This window comes from Rhinoderma darwinii, chromosome 1 (genome assembly GCF_050947455.1).
Source record: "Rhinoderma darwinii isolate aRhiDar2 chromosome 1, aRhiDar2.hap1, whole genome shotgun sequence".
In the NCBI taxonomy this organism is placed as follows: Eukaryota; Metazoa; Chordata; class Amphibia; order Anura; family Rhinodermatidae; genus Rhinoderma; species Rhinoderma darwinii.
Window position 1 is genome coordinate 93,917,537 of NC_134687.1, and position 18,067 is coordinate 93,935,603.

The window sequence follows — 18,067 nt, forward strand, 5'->3', positions numbered from 1 at the left end:
TCTTAACTTTACCATGTGTCTATAAGGAGTACCTGTAGTGCCATATACAATAAAACAATAAGTAAACAGCATTGCAAACAGAGAAAAGAAGAAAAGGAAATGTACCCCCAAAGGCTTCAGTCACATCTGTGTCGGGGCTCCGTTCATGGGTCTGCCGGAGCTTTCCGTCAGGGGAACTCATGAACGGAAACCAAACTGACTACGGTATTGAGTCCGTCAAAACAACGGAACCCTTACACAAGGGTGACAAACGAAAATCATTTGCACCGGATCCGTCACTATTGAAATCAATGGTGATGCAAAGGGAAACCTATGGTTTCCGTTTGTTTCAGTTTGGTTTCCGTCCATGGGTTTTCCTGATGGAAAGCTCAGACGGAACCCATGAACGGAGCCTAGATGCAGATGTGCATGAAGCCTAAGAGAAAACTGTTTAGATGTTAGGAACTATTTTCATACTAAATACATTTGCAGTTACTCCTCAGAATAAGTTAGTCTACCTGTCAATTACATGTGTGCTCATGGTATAGTATAATAAGCAAAACACATAAATCACTGAGGGAAAAACAAAACAATTATTCTAACTGTACCTGGCAAAAGATGTTCGTATGATTTAGAACCTTCAAATGAAAGAGAACCAGTATTGTCTTCTCCACTTCTGTACTGTAAGTTATGTTCATGACCCGCTATCTACGTTCTTATCATGTCTCCTGGACTAAAGATAATGAACTGCTGTACAGAAGCTCAGGGAACTGTGCTCACATTCATCCAACTTGCTAATAATAATTACCTTGTCTTGATACTACAACAGGGAGACTGCTATAAATATTACATTGTCAACCTTGTGCAAGCCCATTGTTGAGACACCAAATGCCCCAACCACCCCCCCCCCCCCACAGCTTGTTGCAGAGAATTTTCTCAGCTGTAGAAATCGACATTTTGAACGTCTTTTGAGCTTGATGGCACTAGATCTTGAACATTCATGCTATTGTAATGCAAAATATGAAAGACTTTTTACAACAATTGCTTAGAAGCATTTTTAGACAGAGTACATTAGACTGAACACAATTAAATTCATAGCTCCCGCTGGTTCTGGTCATTTTGTGTTATAGGTGTCTTACATAAACAGCTTCGCACAAGCCATGCGAGTCTAACATGACCAATGTCAACATAAATGTCAGCTGTGAAATGTACCAATGCCATCATTTATAGTTCTTTAAAGGGGTTTTCCAGTCCCTAAAAATTGATGGCCTATCTTCAGGATAGGTCATCAATAGTTTATCGGTCGGGGTCCGACTGCCCTTCAGTTCTACTTGCTCACCTCCTTCAAAACAGCTGACCAGGGGTCCTGGGAATCTGACCCAATTCAATGGGAGAGGAAGGCTGCAATACCTGTGAATTGCCGATAAACATGTTTAGACGATTCACAGTGAGCAAGTAGAAATTACGGGGAAGCAGCACTCGTTGATCGGCGAGGGTCCCGGGAGTTGGACCCAGACCGATCAGCTATTGATGGCCTATACTGAGGATAGGCCATCAATTTTCAGGGAGTGGAAAACTCCTTTAAAGATTACATTGTTGCAATTAAAATTATTGCTCATCATAGTGTTGCATGTGAGATATTTTTTTTTATCAAGTGGGGTGTTATTATGTATGATTGTCGAATATTTTGTATTTTTACCTTTTTGGTCAAATGTTACCTTATGATTGTTATCAGCATTATTATTAGCATTACTACTATTATAATAAACATAAATGGAAATTATTATTGATATACTTGCAAATTACATATAAATAAATAAATATATATATATATATATATATAAACATCACATTCTAATGTCAGAAGCTGTTGATTATACAGTTAATTCACATTAAGTGAATGGCGCTACATAGACACTACTTACAGTTAGGTCCAGAATTATTAGGACAGTGACACAATCTTCATGATTTGGGCTCTGCATGCCACCATATTGGATTTGAAATGAAACAACTGAGATGCAATTGAAGTGTAGACTTTCATGTTTAATTCAAGGGGTTGAACAAAAATGTAATGTAAAATATTTAGGAATTGCAACCATTTTTCTACACAGCCTCCTCATTTCAGGGGCTCAAAAGTAATTGGACAAATTAACATTACCATAAATAAAAAATGTTTAAAATACTTTGTAGAGAATCTTTTGCAGGCAATGACTGCCTGAAGTCTGGAACCCATGGACATCACCAGACGCTGGGTTTCCTCCTTTTTTGATTCTTTGCCAGGCCTTTGCTGTGGCTGTCTTCAGTTGTTGCTTGTTTGTGGGTCTTTCTGCCTTAAAGAGGCTCTGTCACCAGATTTTGCAACCCCTATCTGCTATTGCAGCAGATAGGCGCTGCAATGTAGATTACAGTAACGTTTTTATTTTTAAAAAACGAGCATTTTTGGCCAAGTTATGACCATTTTCGTATTTATGCAAATGAGGCTTGCAAAAGTGCAACTGGGCGTGTTGAAAAGTAAAAGTACAACTGGGCGTGTATTATGTGCGTACATCGGGGCGTGTTTACTACTTTTACTAGCTGGGCGCTCTGATGAGAAGTATCATCCACTTCTCTTCAGAACGCCCAGCTTCTGGCAGTGCAGATCTGTGACGTCACTCACAGGTCCTGCATCGTGTCGGCACCAGAGGCTACAGATGATTCTGCAGCAGCATCGGCGTTTGCAGGTAAGTCCATGTAGCTACTTACCTGCAAATGCTGATGCTGCTGCAGAATCATCTGTAGCCTCTGGTGCCGATGTGGCCGACACGATGCAGGACCTGTGAGTGACGTCACAGATCTGCACTGCCAGAAGCTGGGCGTTCTGAAGAGAAGAGGATGATACTTCTATACACAACGCCCAGCTAGTAAAAGTAGTAAACACGCCCCGATGTACGCACATAATACACGCCCAGTTGTACTTTTACTTTTCAACACGCCCAGTTGTACTTTTGCAAGCCTCATTTGCATAAATACGAAAATGGTCATAACTTGGCCAAAAATGCTCGTTTTTTAAAAATAAAAACGTTACTGTAATCTACATTGCAGCGCCTATCTGCTGCAATAGCAGATAGGGGTTGCAAAATCTGGTGACAGAGCCTCTTTAAGTTTTGTCTTAAAGAGCACCTTTCAACTCCCCATACATATACAGCTCAGTGCAGCATGTAATAGGCAGGGCTGCACAAACCCTGGGGCACTTTTTTTTCTACCCACCTACGTTATTTAGATATCGGTGCAGTAATATTTGGGGCCCGATATTTAAATAACCCCCTGAACTGTCAATGGGGCGTGTACTGGCAAGGGGGCATGTTACAAAGTACAAGACTGATCTCTCGCAAGAGCTGAAGAGATGAAAGCGCGCATGCGCTCTCTCTTCTCCACAGCTCTTACACTGTTGTAGCAGTGACACGCCCCCTTTCCAGTTCGGCAGAAGACTGATCTTGAAAGCTGAAGAGTGAGAGTGAGCGCGTGCACACGCGCACACTTTTTCTCCTCTATCCTCGCTCTTGCTGTAACACTATCCATATCTGATTGGACAGTGTCACAGTGATTGTAACACGCCCCTTGCCAGTACAAGCCGCGTTGACAGTTCAGAGGGTTTTTTCAATATCGGGCACCAAATATAACGGCACCGATATCTAAATAACGGAGAAAGGTAGAATTTTTTTTTTAAAGTGCCCCAGTGCCCTGCCCATTACATGCTGCACTCAGCTGCACATGTATGGGGAAGTGAAAGGTTCTCTTTAAGCAAGTGAAATGCATGCTCGATCGGGTTGAGATCTGGTGACTGGCTTGGCCATTGCAGAATATTCCACTTCTTTGCCTTAAAAAACTCCTGGGTTGCTCTCGCAGTATGTTTTGGGTTATTGTCCATCTGTACTGTGAAGCGACGTCCAATAAACATTGCTGCATTTTGCTCAATCTGAGCAGAAAGTATATCCCTGAACACTTCAGAATTTATCCAGCTGCTTCTGTCTTCAGTCACATCATCAATAAACACTAGTGACCCAATGTCTTCGGCAGCCATGCGTGCCCATGCCATCACACTGCCTCCACCATGTTTTACAACGGATATGGTGTGCTTTGGATCATGAGCCGTTTCAAGCCTTCTCCATACGTTCTTCCTCCCATCATTCTGGTACAGGGTGATCTTAGTTTCATCTGTCCAAAGAATGCTGTTCTAGAACTTGGCTGGCTTCTTTAGATGTTGTTTGGCAAAGTCTAATCTGGCCTTTCTATTTTTGAGGTTGATCAATTGTTTGCACCTTGTAGTGAACCCTCTGTATTTGCTCTCATGAAGTCTTCTCTTTATGGTAGACTTAGATACTGATACACCTACTTCCAGGAGAGTGTTCTTCACTTGGGTAGATGTTGTGGAGGAGTTTTTCTTCACAATGAAAAGGATTCTGCGATCATCCACCACTGTTGTCTTCCGCGGACGTTCAGGCCTTTTGGAGTTCACGTGATCACCATTGCGCCCTTTTTTTTTTTTAAAAAATTTACCAAACTGTTGATTTGACGACTCCTAACATTTGTGCTATCTCTCAGATGGATTTCTTAGTTTTTTTTTCAGCCTAAAGATGATCTGTTTCACTTGCATTGAGAGCTTCTTTGACTCATGTTGTGGGTTCACAGCAACAGCTTCCAAATGCAAATATCACATCTGGAATCAACTCCAGGCCTTTTACCTGCTTAACTGATGATGGATTAATGAGGGAAGCCCATTAAATAGCTTTTGAGATAATTGTCCAATTACCTTTGGTCCCTTGAAAAAGAGCCAGCTACATATTAAAGAGCTGTAATTCCTTAACCCTTCCTCAAATTAGGATGTGAATACCCTCAAATTAGACCTGAGAGTCATATTTTAAGCCCATAGTGATTATATAACTGTATATTCAATATGTTTTGGTAAACCGCTAAAATGCCAAAACTTGTGTCACATTCCAAATAATTCTGGACCTAACTGTATTTCTTCTTTCCTGCAAATGATCTGTTACAAGTGGCTTTTTACAGGTTGTTCCTTCTCCTGTGCTTAACACTGATTAACTGACATGTAGTGGTGCAATACCATTTAAATTAAAAAATAAGTTCTTCAGCAGCGGTGTACAATATAATATACAGCTCTGTGTTCCAGCTGTTGAATAATAACATAAGTCACACTTCAGATGCTGCAAAAAAGGATAAAGCATTTCATAGCAATCAATGGATGGGAGGAATCGCCCACTCAAGGCCCTTTTATACGGCCAATGATTGGTCAAAATTCTCGTTTGTCGGCTGATTGTATTGTTTAAGCAGCAGAAAATATTATCGTTGCCAGCAGCACTACTCCCTGTGTACACAGGAAGATGTGCTGCCGACATTATTGAAATGCATTGAGACGAGCGATCATTGTAATGTTTGCTCGTCCCCATACATTACTGATCATAGCTGCTGGTGAAAGGAGCAAACAGGTGCCGATCAACGAGGTGTCTCATTGATCAGTGCTCGTTTTCACAACCCATATTGGCTGGTGTAAAAGGACCCTTACTCTTCACAAAGAGGATATGCAGCAGCTACGGTGTGTATTATAAAGAATAAATAATACTATAAATGATAAAGAATGTTAGAAGTCATCTCAGAGTTATGTGATCAGTATAAATGCACTCAGTCTGCTGTTTCATGCTTTTTTATGGAACCAGAACTCCTTGGTGACTACTAATAGTCTTATAGTTTACAATAGGGGGTAGATTATCCTATATATTTTTAGCATTATTTATAATTATAAGTATTAAGTTACTTATTTATTTCAATTAATTACCTATTCTTTTTACCTATCCCCTAAGTTCACAAATAACATGTACAGGGGGCCATGTTAATGAGACGCTACAATCAATTTGTAAAGGTCGATACATTTGTTTAATGTTAGGCTGGCAATAAACAGTGAGATGTCAAAGAAACGGCTTCAGGTCAGTGAGATATCCCTCTGTTCATAGATCCCTGCTGGGTCAGAAGCGCTGTCGGCACAGTGGGCCCACGCATCAATGCCAATGTTGAATAATAGCAATATAGCACTTCAGATCTTCCAAACTCAAAGATCTAAAAACTCTCACAATCTATGCTAAACCTAATTTGTTCAAGTAGCTATTGTGTTTTCATAACAAACATACAAACCTACCCAAACGTTATAAAATACATTTGAAATGTGGTGCTGTTCCCTGACATTGTTGGGATGTCTCTGCTGCTTCTTTAGACTAGATTTTATAGTTTCACTATACAACAAGTGTCACAAGCTCATAGCACACTTACTGACATCACACTGACGTTAATGACACTGTAACAAAATGTAAAGAAAAAGAAAACATCAGCCTTCACACACCCTACAAGTGACTAATTCATCTCCTTCGTTCCTCCAATAACCACCATGAAACACAGCATGACACACCTAACAATTACATCCAGGAAAAACCTAACCACTTCAGACATGTGAAGAATCCCTGTCCTAAAGAAGTCCAGTCAACAAATCACTAGAACAACACACAAGGGAAAACAGCTGTGTTTCCTTATTCTATTGCAAATATAACTACAATGTCATGTGTCCAGTTTGCCAATGAATCTTGTAAAGGCGTGAATAACCTGGCAAGAGTTTCAGTGTTTAAAGAGAAAATCCAGTCACAATGATCATCTGATATGTCATAGATGCATGTGAGAAGTCTGGGATTTCAGACCATCGCTGATTTTCCAATAAAAGGACTCTCTAGAGTGATAAAAGCCTTTTGGCACTGCTCAGAGATTTCTGTTTCTGCATAGCCTGGCACAGCATTTTATACAAAGTGCCTTTAAGTTCAATAGCAGAGTGCTTAAAATGGGCTATTAGAAGTCTCTGAGCAGTGCCAAAGGGGCCCCTTTGTGCCGGAAATCAATGTGGGTCCATGATCACAGCCCCCCGCCACCGATGTGATCATCTCACTTATATCTATGAACTATCAAATGATTATTTACAATGGATTTCCCCTGTAAGTTTTTTGTTTTGAAATGTGTTTGGCACTCAAATTACTGCATCACTCATCTTACCAAATGAAGATTATGTATGGCCACCAGGGTCAGACTCCCACAGCTCTGGCTAATGCATGATCCAGAAGGGAAGCAAGAAGGCCCGCAGGTAGCCAATATTCCTTCTCTACACTGAACGCACCCCGGCCAACTGCTCTGATTTTGAGGTGCTTACTGCATAGTATAAACATAGTTGGCTCATTGCTGTGTACATGCTATGCCCACGGTCGCTGACCGCCGACACGTCCCACTCACAGGCAGCCGCGACCGCAGGACTGTATCTTCATGGCGGTGTCTCCCTCCTCAGAGACGTCGACACACACAACTGCACTACTCTCCTGTGTCCTGTAGAGTGCACCTCTCTAAAGTTTCCCAGTCAACCCAGTAATACCCTGGACTTTAAAAAGGGCTCTGCCCTTCCTCTCCTTGCCTGAGCGTTGTTTGTATTCCTGTGTTCATCTATGCAAATGGTGCCTTAGTTGTATCCTGCTCCCAGTGTTCCCGTATCCTGCTTCCCATATCCTGTATCCTGTTGCTGTGTTTGTTCCTGAGCCTAAGCCTATTGTGGGAGTCATGTGTGACTCATCTGCAATGTCTGTTGCCATCTGCCACGTCTGGTGTCATCTACCATGTCCAGTGTCATCTGCTACGCCAAGCATCATCTGTGCCTGCTTCACCACGTGTCTGCTACTTCGAGTACCTGCCTGATCTACCCAGGTACCCATATCCGAGAGACTGTTATTGACTGTTGTTTGGCCAGCTGCTTCTCTGCTATGGCGGAGCGACCTAGTGGGTACACATACTCCACAGTCGTGACAGTACCTACCTGACACCTCAGTTATCAAATCAGCCTATGCTTCCTAAAATTCTGCCAACAATAACATTTTAAATTCAACATAAGTTTGTTAACATAGCCTCTTTAACACTTGGAAAGGTATTTGTGTGCCCACCGAAAATAGCTGAAGTTCTCCTTTCTACGTGTAGCAAATATCAGCCAGAATGCATAACAACACACTCCACATTCAGAGACATCGACCTTCTGGAATAAATAGACAAACTTCATGTCAACAATGGAAGGCTTTCAGATAATTTAGGTGGGACCTGAAAACAACTCCCTAGTAGATAAACATTCCGTTAAAGGCAGTTTAAGTGTTTTTCCAAACCTGGATTATTTTATCAATCAAATGCTTAAAAAGACCTTAAGACTACTAAACCCCTTAGCCCTTCCTTCACTCTTACATAATTGTAAATTTTCCCTTAAGTTAAATATTATAGTATTCTGAGTTAGACTGCTTATAAGAGTGGCAATATTTGACAACCTGATAGAAAAGACTGGTTGTTAGCATCTATCCCTAGCAACCAGACTGTCAGATCTGACTCAGCTGGTCCGATAATAACTAAATTGACACTGCAGAGAAGGAGAACATTAGCTTTACAGCAGTCAAGTCATGCCAAGCCCCATCTCAATCTGCAGTATTAATCTGAGTTTTCTAAAAATAAATTTAGTTGGAGAACCAATATCTTGTGGTCCTACTATTCTAAAGAATAATTAGCTATTGTATATTATGTATATATTATATTATATATATTATTTTTTATTATATATATTATTATAATTACTTAAACATTATAATTATTACCAACCATACGTTGAAGCCCACAGCAACAGAGATTATCTGTCCAAACTACTTTCAGATGTCCAAATAGCGCCATACAAACAAACCTGAACCCTCTTACATTAATTATTCTCGTAATTTTACCCTTGCTTAATGAATTCAACACAAATCAATATTCAGCAAAGCAAATAATGAAGCTATACCCAGGTGTATGTTGTTAAGGACCCTTATTCTTAATCATGCGTCTGATAATCTAGTAGTAACTGACAGACACAATAGTATACATTTATAGCTGGGGATTTCATAAGAAGTGTCAGCCATGAAGAGAGATTCAAGCACCATGAATTCACTTTATCGTACAGTGCTTATGATAATGGACTCTAATGTTTTTATGACTTATCATTTATTTTTATGCAAAATAAAAGGATTAATGTCTTGAGGCTGATGTCTGGACCTGAATGGATGCACTTGACTTCCAAGAGTTCACTTCACTGTGCAGTCCCTGTATTTAGCACCATCTGTATGTGCCTTGGGTGAGTGACATTTTATGACTTGTTATTAAACATTTCCAAAGGTTTATGTTCATGTCTATGAACAGGAATAAATAAATAAGAAAAGTAAAATCGCTCTCAATGTCACTATTTAAAAGTTTGTAAACTGAAAAAATGCATCTGTCTAGACAAAACAAATAAATATGACTATGTGGTTGTCTTAGCAAAGGTATACATCTATCATGCTTTGTTTAAACGTATAATAGCACCAATTCACCTACAGTATTCCAATTGTCATCTACATAAATAGAACAGAGGTCACACAAACCAGGGGCATTTGTACCATAGAGACAGCCTTTATGGCTACTATAGGACTCGTCCTGAAGAAGAGGCCACTGCACAGTTTGACCGTTTTCCTCATTGGTGGAGTGAATCTGCAAATATCTCTCCCTCTCCAGAAGGTTTGCAGTTTCAGAAAAAGGGAGATGTGAATAAACCCAAGGGCAGTGCCATCCCATGCACCTACAAAGGGAAAGAGGAGCAAGTGCCAACCCCTGCTATCCTGGGATGGTTAGAAGGCTTTTTGAATTTCTGCTCTATGGAAGCCCCTGACATGAACTTTACACCTCTGCATGATATGCCTACGGATATGTTTATATGTATATTTTTTTGTGTGAAAAAAAACAGATGTGAGAAAACTTTTAATCAGCAGTACAATGACCACTTCATGTATTCAATATCTTCTGACTGCAGGACAGGCTTATCATTAGATTTGATGCTCCCTGTAGGCAGACAGTCCCATATGGGTCGTGCCTTTAATGAAATGCACATGGATTTGGATTTTACACAAGAGGCATCTTTGTAGTGTCTATGACAAGGGTTGTTTGAAGACTTAACACTTCCAAGGTGTTTGAAATAAAGGCTTCTCCACTCCGCCTATGCTTTCTTCGCTGTGTCCCCCGCAGTGTGCTTTGAGTGTGAAAAGACTGTATTGAGCGAGAGGGATCGAGTTCTGTCCAAGACACAATAAGGACAACTCTGGAATGGAGCTGGTTTGTGAAAACGTAATTGTCAGTAGCCATTTGTCATGTTAGTAATCACGGCTAATGCTAAAGAAAATTGGTTTTGGATGCAATCAGCCTTTTTGGCTATTATAAAAATGTTCTCAGTATCAGGCTTCCTTCACACACACTTTATGTATAGCAGTTTTGTTGGGGAAAAATATGCATCTTAAAAAAGTTTTTTTGTAAAGTACATGCTTTTTTTGGTGGCGTTTTTTTACAAATCGTGTGTTTTACTACCTGTGATTAATTGTATGTGGTGTTTTTTACATGGCAAATCATGTAATTAACCCTTTAATGACAGCCTATTTTAAGCCTTAATGACGGATTGATATTTCAGTTTTTTTAAACTTCGCGTTTCAAAAGCAATAACTTTTTTATTTTTCTGTAGACATAGCCGTGTAAGGGCATGTTTTTTTTTGCGAGACAAGTTGTATTTTTTTAGTAGCATCATTTTGGGGCATTTACAATATATTGATTAACTTTTATTAACTTTTTTGGGGGTAGTGGGAAAAAAAAATTACACACTTTTTTGCATCTTACCCGTGTGGTATAAATAATATAATAATTGTATTCTGCGGGTCATTACAATCATGGCAATACCTAATTTATATAGTTTTTTATGTTTTACTACCTTTGCACAATAAAAATACTTTTTAAAAATAGTATTTGTTTTTATGTCGCTGTATTCTAAGAACCATAACTTTTTTGTTTTTCCGCCGATGTATCTGTATTAGGGCTTATTTTTTGCAGGGCAACTTATTTTTATTGGTCTGATTTTGGGGTACTTATGACTTTCTGATTGCTTTTTATTGCATTTTTTGGAAGGCAGGATGAACAGAAAACAGCACTTCTGGCATTATTTTTTATTTTATTTTTTTCACAGCATTCATTGTGCAGGTGAAATCATATAGTAGTTCAAGTCTATTATTGATGGAGTGATACCAAATATGTGTCTCTATTTTAATTTTTTGGGGGTTATTTCATAATAAATAATTTGTAAGGGGAAAACGTAGGTTTTTAAAAAAAATTTTACTTAGAATTTTCCACTCATTTTATAATAACTTTATTAAACCATTTTTACCTTTTTTCTTTTAGTCCCATAATGGAATTTTACTTACATTTGATCGCTTTTTTAATTCACAGCAATACTTCTGCATAGCAGTATATTATGCTTGTCAGTGTAAAACTGACATGTATTCTATTAGGTCCTGCCTCTGGCAGAGCCTAATAGGCATACACTGGTGGCAGACCTCAGGGACTTTGTTAGGGCCCCTGCTGCCATGAAAACTATTGGCACCCCACAATCGTGTCACAGGGATGCCGATGGGGTGACAGAGGGAGTACCCTTCCTCTGATACCTCTTAAGAGGCATGGTTGCTATTAATTGCAGCATTTAGGGGGTAAAATGGTGGGATAGGAGGCAACTCCCATCCCAGCCTTTGGAGAAGGAGCCCAGCTATCTTTAGACCGGCGCTCTAACCGGCACGGGGAGCCAGACTTATGTCACAGCTCCGTGAAAAGATGGTTCCGTGCCATAAGTACCCTTAATGCAGTGTCGGACACAGAAGGCTGAGGGCACCTGTGTAAGAGCAGTATGTGGGCTCCCTGATCTCCAATATCTCATCATAAAAAACCCTTAAGTCTCTCTAACAATCTATTAGTAATTGTTAGCCATACAATTCTTTAGCTCGGGTATTTACATGCAATCTAATAGACAGAGGAAGACTATTTTAAGTTGACATTGGGCTCCCTTACCTACTGGACCCATGTGCAGCTGCACAGGTTACACCAATGCTATGTCCGCCCCTGCCTTAATGACTGCCATGAAAAGGTGTATGTGCGGTCATTAAAGGGTTAAAAGACAATGTGATACAAAAGTTTCTCTTTGCAACACATAATTTATTTTAACAAATGCCACACAAAAAATGCTATACACATAGACCTATGGAGTTCTATGGGAGAAAAATGCAACTTAATTCTTGAAAAAAAACACCAAAAGTGTCAAACTTTTTTTGTAAAAATGCCTAAATTTAAAAATGCTGCCCTTGAAACTTTGAGATATCTTTTGTAATTTACAACACATTACTGACTTACATGCATTAAAGGAAAACTGCATCAAAATTCGAATTTTCTCTTGTAATTATTGATTAAGGAGTCATTCAAACATGTTGCATGCTAAGCAGTGACCCACATGTGTTCTGGCTATTGAACTGTTATCATGCCATTATATGAGAGGTACCCTTACAGACCTCCAGACTCTTGTAAAGATTTACATTTGGCACCCTTATTCACTGCATATACTGGTTCATACTGCCAGCTCTTCCAGTTCAAAGACGGATAGAGAAAGAAGGCTGATTCTCCTCAGTCTGGGGGAAGGATACATGTTTTAAAGGAGGGATAATCCCAGAGTTTTGCTGTATGCTACAATTTTAACCCACAACAACCATAATTGTACATAGAAGATCATCTTAAAGCGTATCTAACTTTTCAGGTGACTTTTCATAATAAGATGTCATATGTGTGTACATGATGAATAACACTACTTCTGGCTATTATATGACTTGTATTCTGCAATTTTTTTTAGCAGTTTTCCCCTCTGCAGACTCTATCTTTAATTCTCAGTTTTCTCTTTTTTTTTCTTTTTTCTAGTGGGTAGGGCCTAACTGCTATCATGTGTTCTATACAAACAGAAAATAGGAGATCCTGCTCTCCTATCTCTATCACACACACACATATATATTTTTATATATATATATATATATATATATATATATATATATATATATATATATATTTATAAAAACAGCAGTGAGGAGATTATACAGCAGTTATGAGCAATGTACCCGTGAATCCAGCACTGAGGTGAGATAGAACACTTACTAGAATTTGTAGCAGCATCTCTCTGCCTCTCTCTCTCACTCTGCTCCTCTTGCTCCCTCCTACTTCTCCCCTTTTTATAGCCTTCTATGGCCAGTTATAACCTGATCCCTCAGGGGAGACAGATTTAGGTCACTTTCCCACAGCAGTACTTAGGTCGGTATTTTGCTTCAGTATTTGTGAGTCAAAACTAGAAGTAGGTACAAGGCATGCAGTATGTATGGTCCAAATCATTCCATTAAACTTTTTCTGTTTATTTTCCTCTTCTAGTTTTGGCTTCCAAACACTGATACAAAATACTGCCCAAAATACTGCCATGTGAAAGTGGCATTAGCTGTAAATTTATAATACGTGAACAGTTAGGAAGGCGGAAAGGCGAGCCTGGTAAGTGGAGAAGGAGGCAATTTTCTCTCAAAATATTTTACAATGTTTCTTATATTCGCTTGTACTATTGATTTATGCAAAGTTTGTTGAAAAGTTAGTGACCATTAATATCTAATTGAGTTTTATGGCAGGACTGGGATGGAAAAACAGCCCCTGTTCACTCATTAATGTGTTAAAGCCTGGGTCTGACTGGCACACAGAAAATTCCAGCAATACTCACCAACACACAGACTGACTGAAATGTGCCAGGATGTTGTTTATACCACCTCTGAGCCCATGGCACTCTGTTATACCTTGTGTATTCATTTCCTTTTATATTGTAATATTTCAGCTTGTTGAGCTTTTGTATTTAATTAAAATTCCAATTTTAATAATCAAAATGTGGAATTGTTATGTAGAAAAAAGTAACAAATGAATATGGGTAAAATAATATAAAGTATAAAAAGTTTAATTTATGTAGCAGCTCTAATGCCGCCCTGTTCTGTCTGTATTTATGTGCAGGAGATTACCAGAATGATCAATGTTCAAAAAAGGATTAACTGTAATAGTGCCACTTGTCTGTATTAGTTGGGTACAAAAGCCATTCTCATATAGACAGCTGTTTAATAGCACTCCGCTTTGTCACTTGAGTATCAGTTATTTCTCACACTTTGTGTGGCCTTTAGACACTAAAAGACTGCAAAAAGTCAAGTAAGTCATGTTCCAAATATTTGTTGATAACCAGCCAGCAGCACCTTCCTTCATTCCACATATCAGGGAATAAAGTGCTCTGTAATGATAGCATAAGTCCAGGGAATTAGAGGGACGGTTTCTAGTCTCAGAACGGACTTGCTGCCTAATCTAACCACACACTGCACATTACACTCTCTTTCAAAGAAGATGGTTTTTCCACCAACATAAATGTATATTATAAACTATATTAATTTGCTTAGAAATTCAAACCATGGGCAACAATAGAACATGAGAAAAATGTCAGGATTTCTGGTAAAGATAAAACTGTACCATAATATATAATGACTGTAAAATATTAATATAGCAAAAAAAAAAAAAAGTGAGAGAGAAAGACAGCAGGATAATAAAGAGTAATTTACAACTGTGTAGTCTGTAGTCCTGTTGAAAGACTACAGATGACTATAAACTGCGACCTTACAGTTTGTGAAGGTTTATAGTGAATAATATAGAATAATATAGTAAATTACAATTTCCCTGATAGCCCTGCAAGGCATGTCACTATCTGATAACTTCAGGGGTGGACACAGACAGCAGAAGTCTCCTGTTCAAGAAAAGTATGTGGGACCTAGTCTGACCAACAGCTGATCTGTCAAGAGCGAGTATTAGAGAGGTACCAGCACTCATAAGTAAGTCATCCTAGTAAAAGACCATAACTTGCTATCATGAAAAAAATCCTGAGAAGTTAAAAATTCTGTCTGTTTTTCTTCGGACACTAGAGGTAAATGGTATAAATTAATTCGCGATAAGCACCCACTAATGGCGGCTGCAGGTACCCTTAATTTTCTTATTTAGCTCTATGCCTGTAAAGAGAAGCAGGGGATTCTGAGTTCCACTTCAGGAAATCTAAGCATTTGATCACACAAACTGAAACTATAAGAACACTTTAAAGGTTTACAGGCTGTGCATATGGTAGGTCCTCTCTTAGTTTACTTTCTGTGGCAAATCTGCTGTCACAGTTAGTAGTTTTGGGCAACAGGTGAAGATACACTGATACATGATATTTAACACCGATTATTTATTTCACATTTGCCATTAACGTGCTTCTTCTACAAGCAAATCCTTCAAAATTTTGTGTTAATGTATTCAAGGACAATTTCCAGGGTAAAAAGGAGGGCAGGTCTTGATATGCTTTAGCTGACTTATCCAATGTGCAGGGGCATGGCTTAGACTATTCAGGGGTGTGACCTTACAAAGGCTGCTAGCCAGCATAGTGCACTACACATAACCGTGTGACTGGCACCTTATAGAAGTCTTATCTATGTGCAATGATAATACTAAGCAGCCACCCCCCTCATGAATAGTGGCCGTGAAAGTGGCTGTTCATCAGTATTTTGTACCTATACAATTTCCCTCCATTGTGGCTTATTTTCATCCTGCTGGGAACTGGTGTTTAAACCTGTCCTTGTATCTGTTGGCATAATGTTTTTTCTGTGATTTTAGGTAAATTGAGTTCCATTTTCAGGGATTTGTGGGTGAAATTACAAAATTGTGAAAAAATATATTATATTTTGAGTATTTTTTAAAAGGAGAAATCTTTATTATCCTGTGTTCGCTCTGCCTATAACAATATATGTTTAATATTTGTCTATATTCACAATATTTTTGACAATGTAAGAAATACAACTAAATTCATAGTTTACATACAGTGGCAAAAACTGGAGTATTTTACTAACTAAGAGTAATAAATAGATAATAGATAACCCTGCGGGGGCCAGCCCTATGATATGGAATAATGACATATAACAAAGGCATCACACAAAAATGCATGTTTAGATAAACCACTCATCTCCTGTGTCCTAGAAATAAAGCTCTCTCATTTTTATACTGTGTAAGGATAGGTACAAAGACTTTTAAAGCCTCATTTCTCCTCCAGTGTCTCCTGCAATTGCACTTTAGGGTTATTAAAATGGTAAAGAAGACAGATCACATAAATAAAAGGTTGCACGTAAGCCAGATATGCACAATGCAGAGAAAAATGACTGTTAAAAAAAGATTAGTTATATTTTAACTGCTGTGCATCTTATGAATCCAGGCATCAGTTCAATGAGAAAATGTGCAGAGTAATTTATATACATCCTGCAGGTAAATCAGTTTATGAGATTCTGAACTTTAATTTCCGTTCAATAATTCAAGCAGTCATACAGAATGTTTCACATTTATGCAAACTTCAAGCATTATAAGGTAAGTAGAAAAAATATACAAAACATATATATCAACATGTATGTCAGACGTGGTACAGCTATTCTTCCTGACTCCCCCATACACATGTACACTCGGTTAATCTTGCATGTGTTGCCATTGGGAAGATGGGGATAAGCTGCAGCCAGTTGGCTGAGAGTTAAAACTTCCCCATACGCATTAGGTGGTTGGCCAATCCCGGCAAAATCGGCGAACTCGGCTGGCATTCATCTAATGTGTGGTAATTAAATTGCCTAGCATGCCCTTCCATCTGAAAGGCCATAATTTTATTAAATTTACTGTAGCTTCATGTAGTGGCATAACAAGTAACATTGGCGCCCCAAGCAAAAATGTGAAACTTTGTGCGTTGCCGTATAGCGGATCCTTACAGCATCATATTATGGACATACTCTCCCATAGAAGCATCTACTTTATTACTAATCTGAGAAATATAACCTCTGTATGCCTCTGAATGAAATAGGCATGTGGCCTATCCATATTTCTTTAAGTTGCTAGAGGAAACCAGAGGACTCAATGGGAACCCACACAGACATGGGGAAAACATAGAATTTGTATCCAACTGTTTTCCTTGGTTATATTCAAGCTTCGACAGCAATTAACTGTACTTTCAATACAGTGGAGACTGCGAACAGCCGGGGCATGTATACTGCCCAAACGCATGTCAAAAGGATACCCTTCTTGTATTAATTTGCCCATAAAATTCTATGGCCGCATTGGGATATTTTACCAGTGTACACACCAAAAGTTCACCATAGACATGGTGTGCATTGAGCAATTTCCATTGAACCACCATGCTGCCCACATATATATACCTTTAGAGTTAGTACGGCACTGTCTAATCTGTTGTGCGTCAGTCAATAATACATATTTCTTAACGCTCTGTTTTGTTAAATGTTATGTCAAATGTGACAGCCTTGTTAATCAAGTGTCTCTAGTATGTCAGACGTGTCTAACTTGAAAATTGATTCTGCTTTAAACATGCCATATTTCTGAAGCTGAAAATAAGGCGAAGGGAATCAGTGACAAACACTCTGTTACTTACTATTAAAATATGTGTGCTATTAAACTTCAGTTGACATTCTGGAGATTGCTACCTGACTAAAATATCACTAAATGAAACACGTCGCTCTTTTGTCTTAGGTCTCTGTTAGATTAGTGATCTCAAGCTGAAACCACTAATGTCAGGCACTGCTTTCTCATTGCAGCGTGATTTACAAGGCAGAGCATAAAGTGTGTAGTGTGGGGGTCTAGCTCAAGCTCAAGCAAAGGGTCAATGTTAGGAATAGAACATGAGTCAACAAAATCTAGCAATGGAATTTAAAGGGACAATCCAGATAAAAAAAAACAGTCTTTCCCATTAGAGTTATTCATTGTGGACTTCTTCAAACCCTCATCGCAAAATATTTTTTTTGCTTAAGCTTTTGTCAGCTTGCTTATGGGTCACTATGTTAAATCTCCCGTGCAGACAGGTTTAGTCTCTTTTTTCAAACACACCGCCTACACCTCCAGCCCCCGTGCTGTCCCTGTTAGGCTGGGTTCACACTGAGTTTTTTGCTGGAGGAAAATCTGCCTCAAAATGCAGTTCGGAATTTTGAGGCAGATTTTGCTCTGCCTGCACGCCAAATTTCGTGGCATTTTTCACCCGCGGCCATTGAGCGCCGCA

At 38.9% G+C, this 18,067-nt stretch overlaps 1 protein-coding gene across 13 annotated transcripts in view; it reads right to left on the reverse strand.

The window, feature by feature from the left end:
* The window catches only part of TENM3 (teneurin transmembrane protein 3), a 1,030,160-nt gene that overhangs the window by 505,964 nt on the left and 506,129 nt on the right, over positions 1-18,067 (reverse strand). The gene's annotated exons all lie outside the window — the stretch shown is intronic.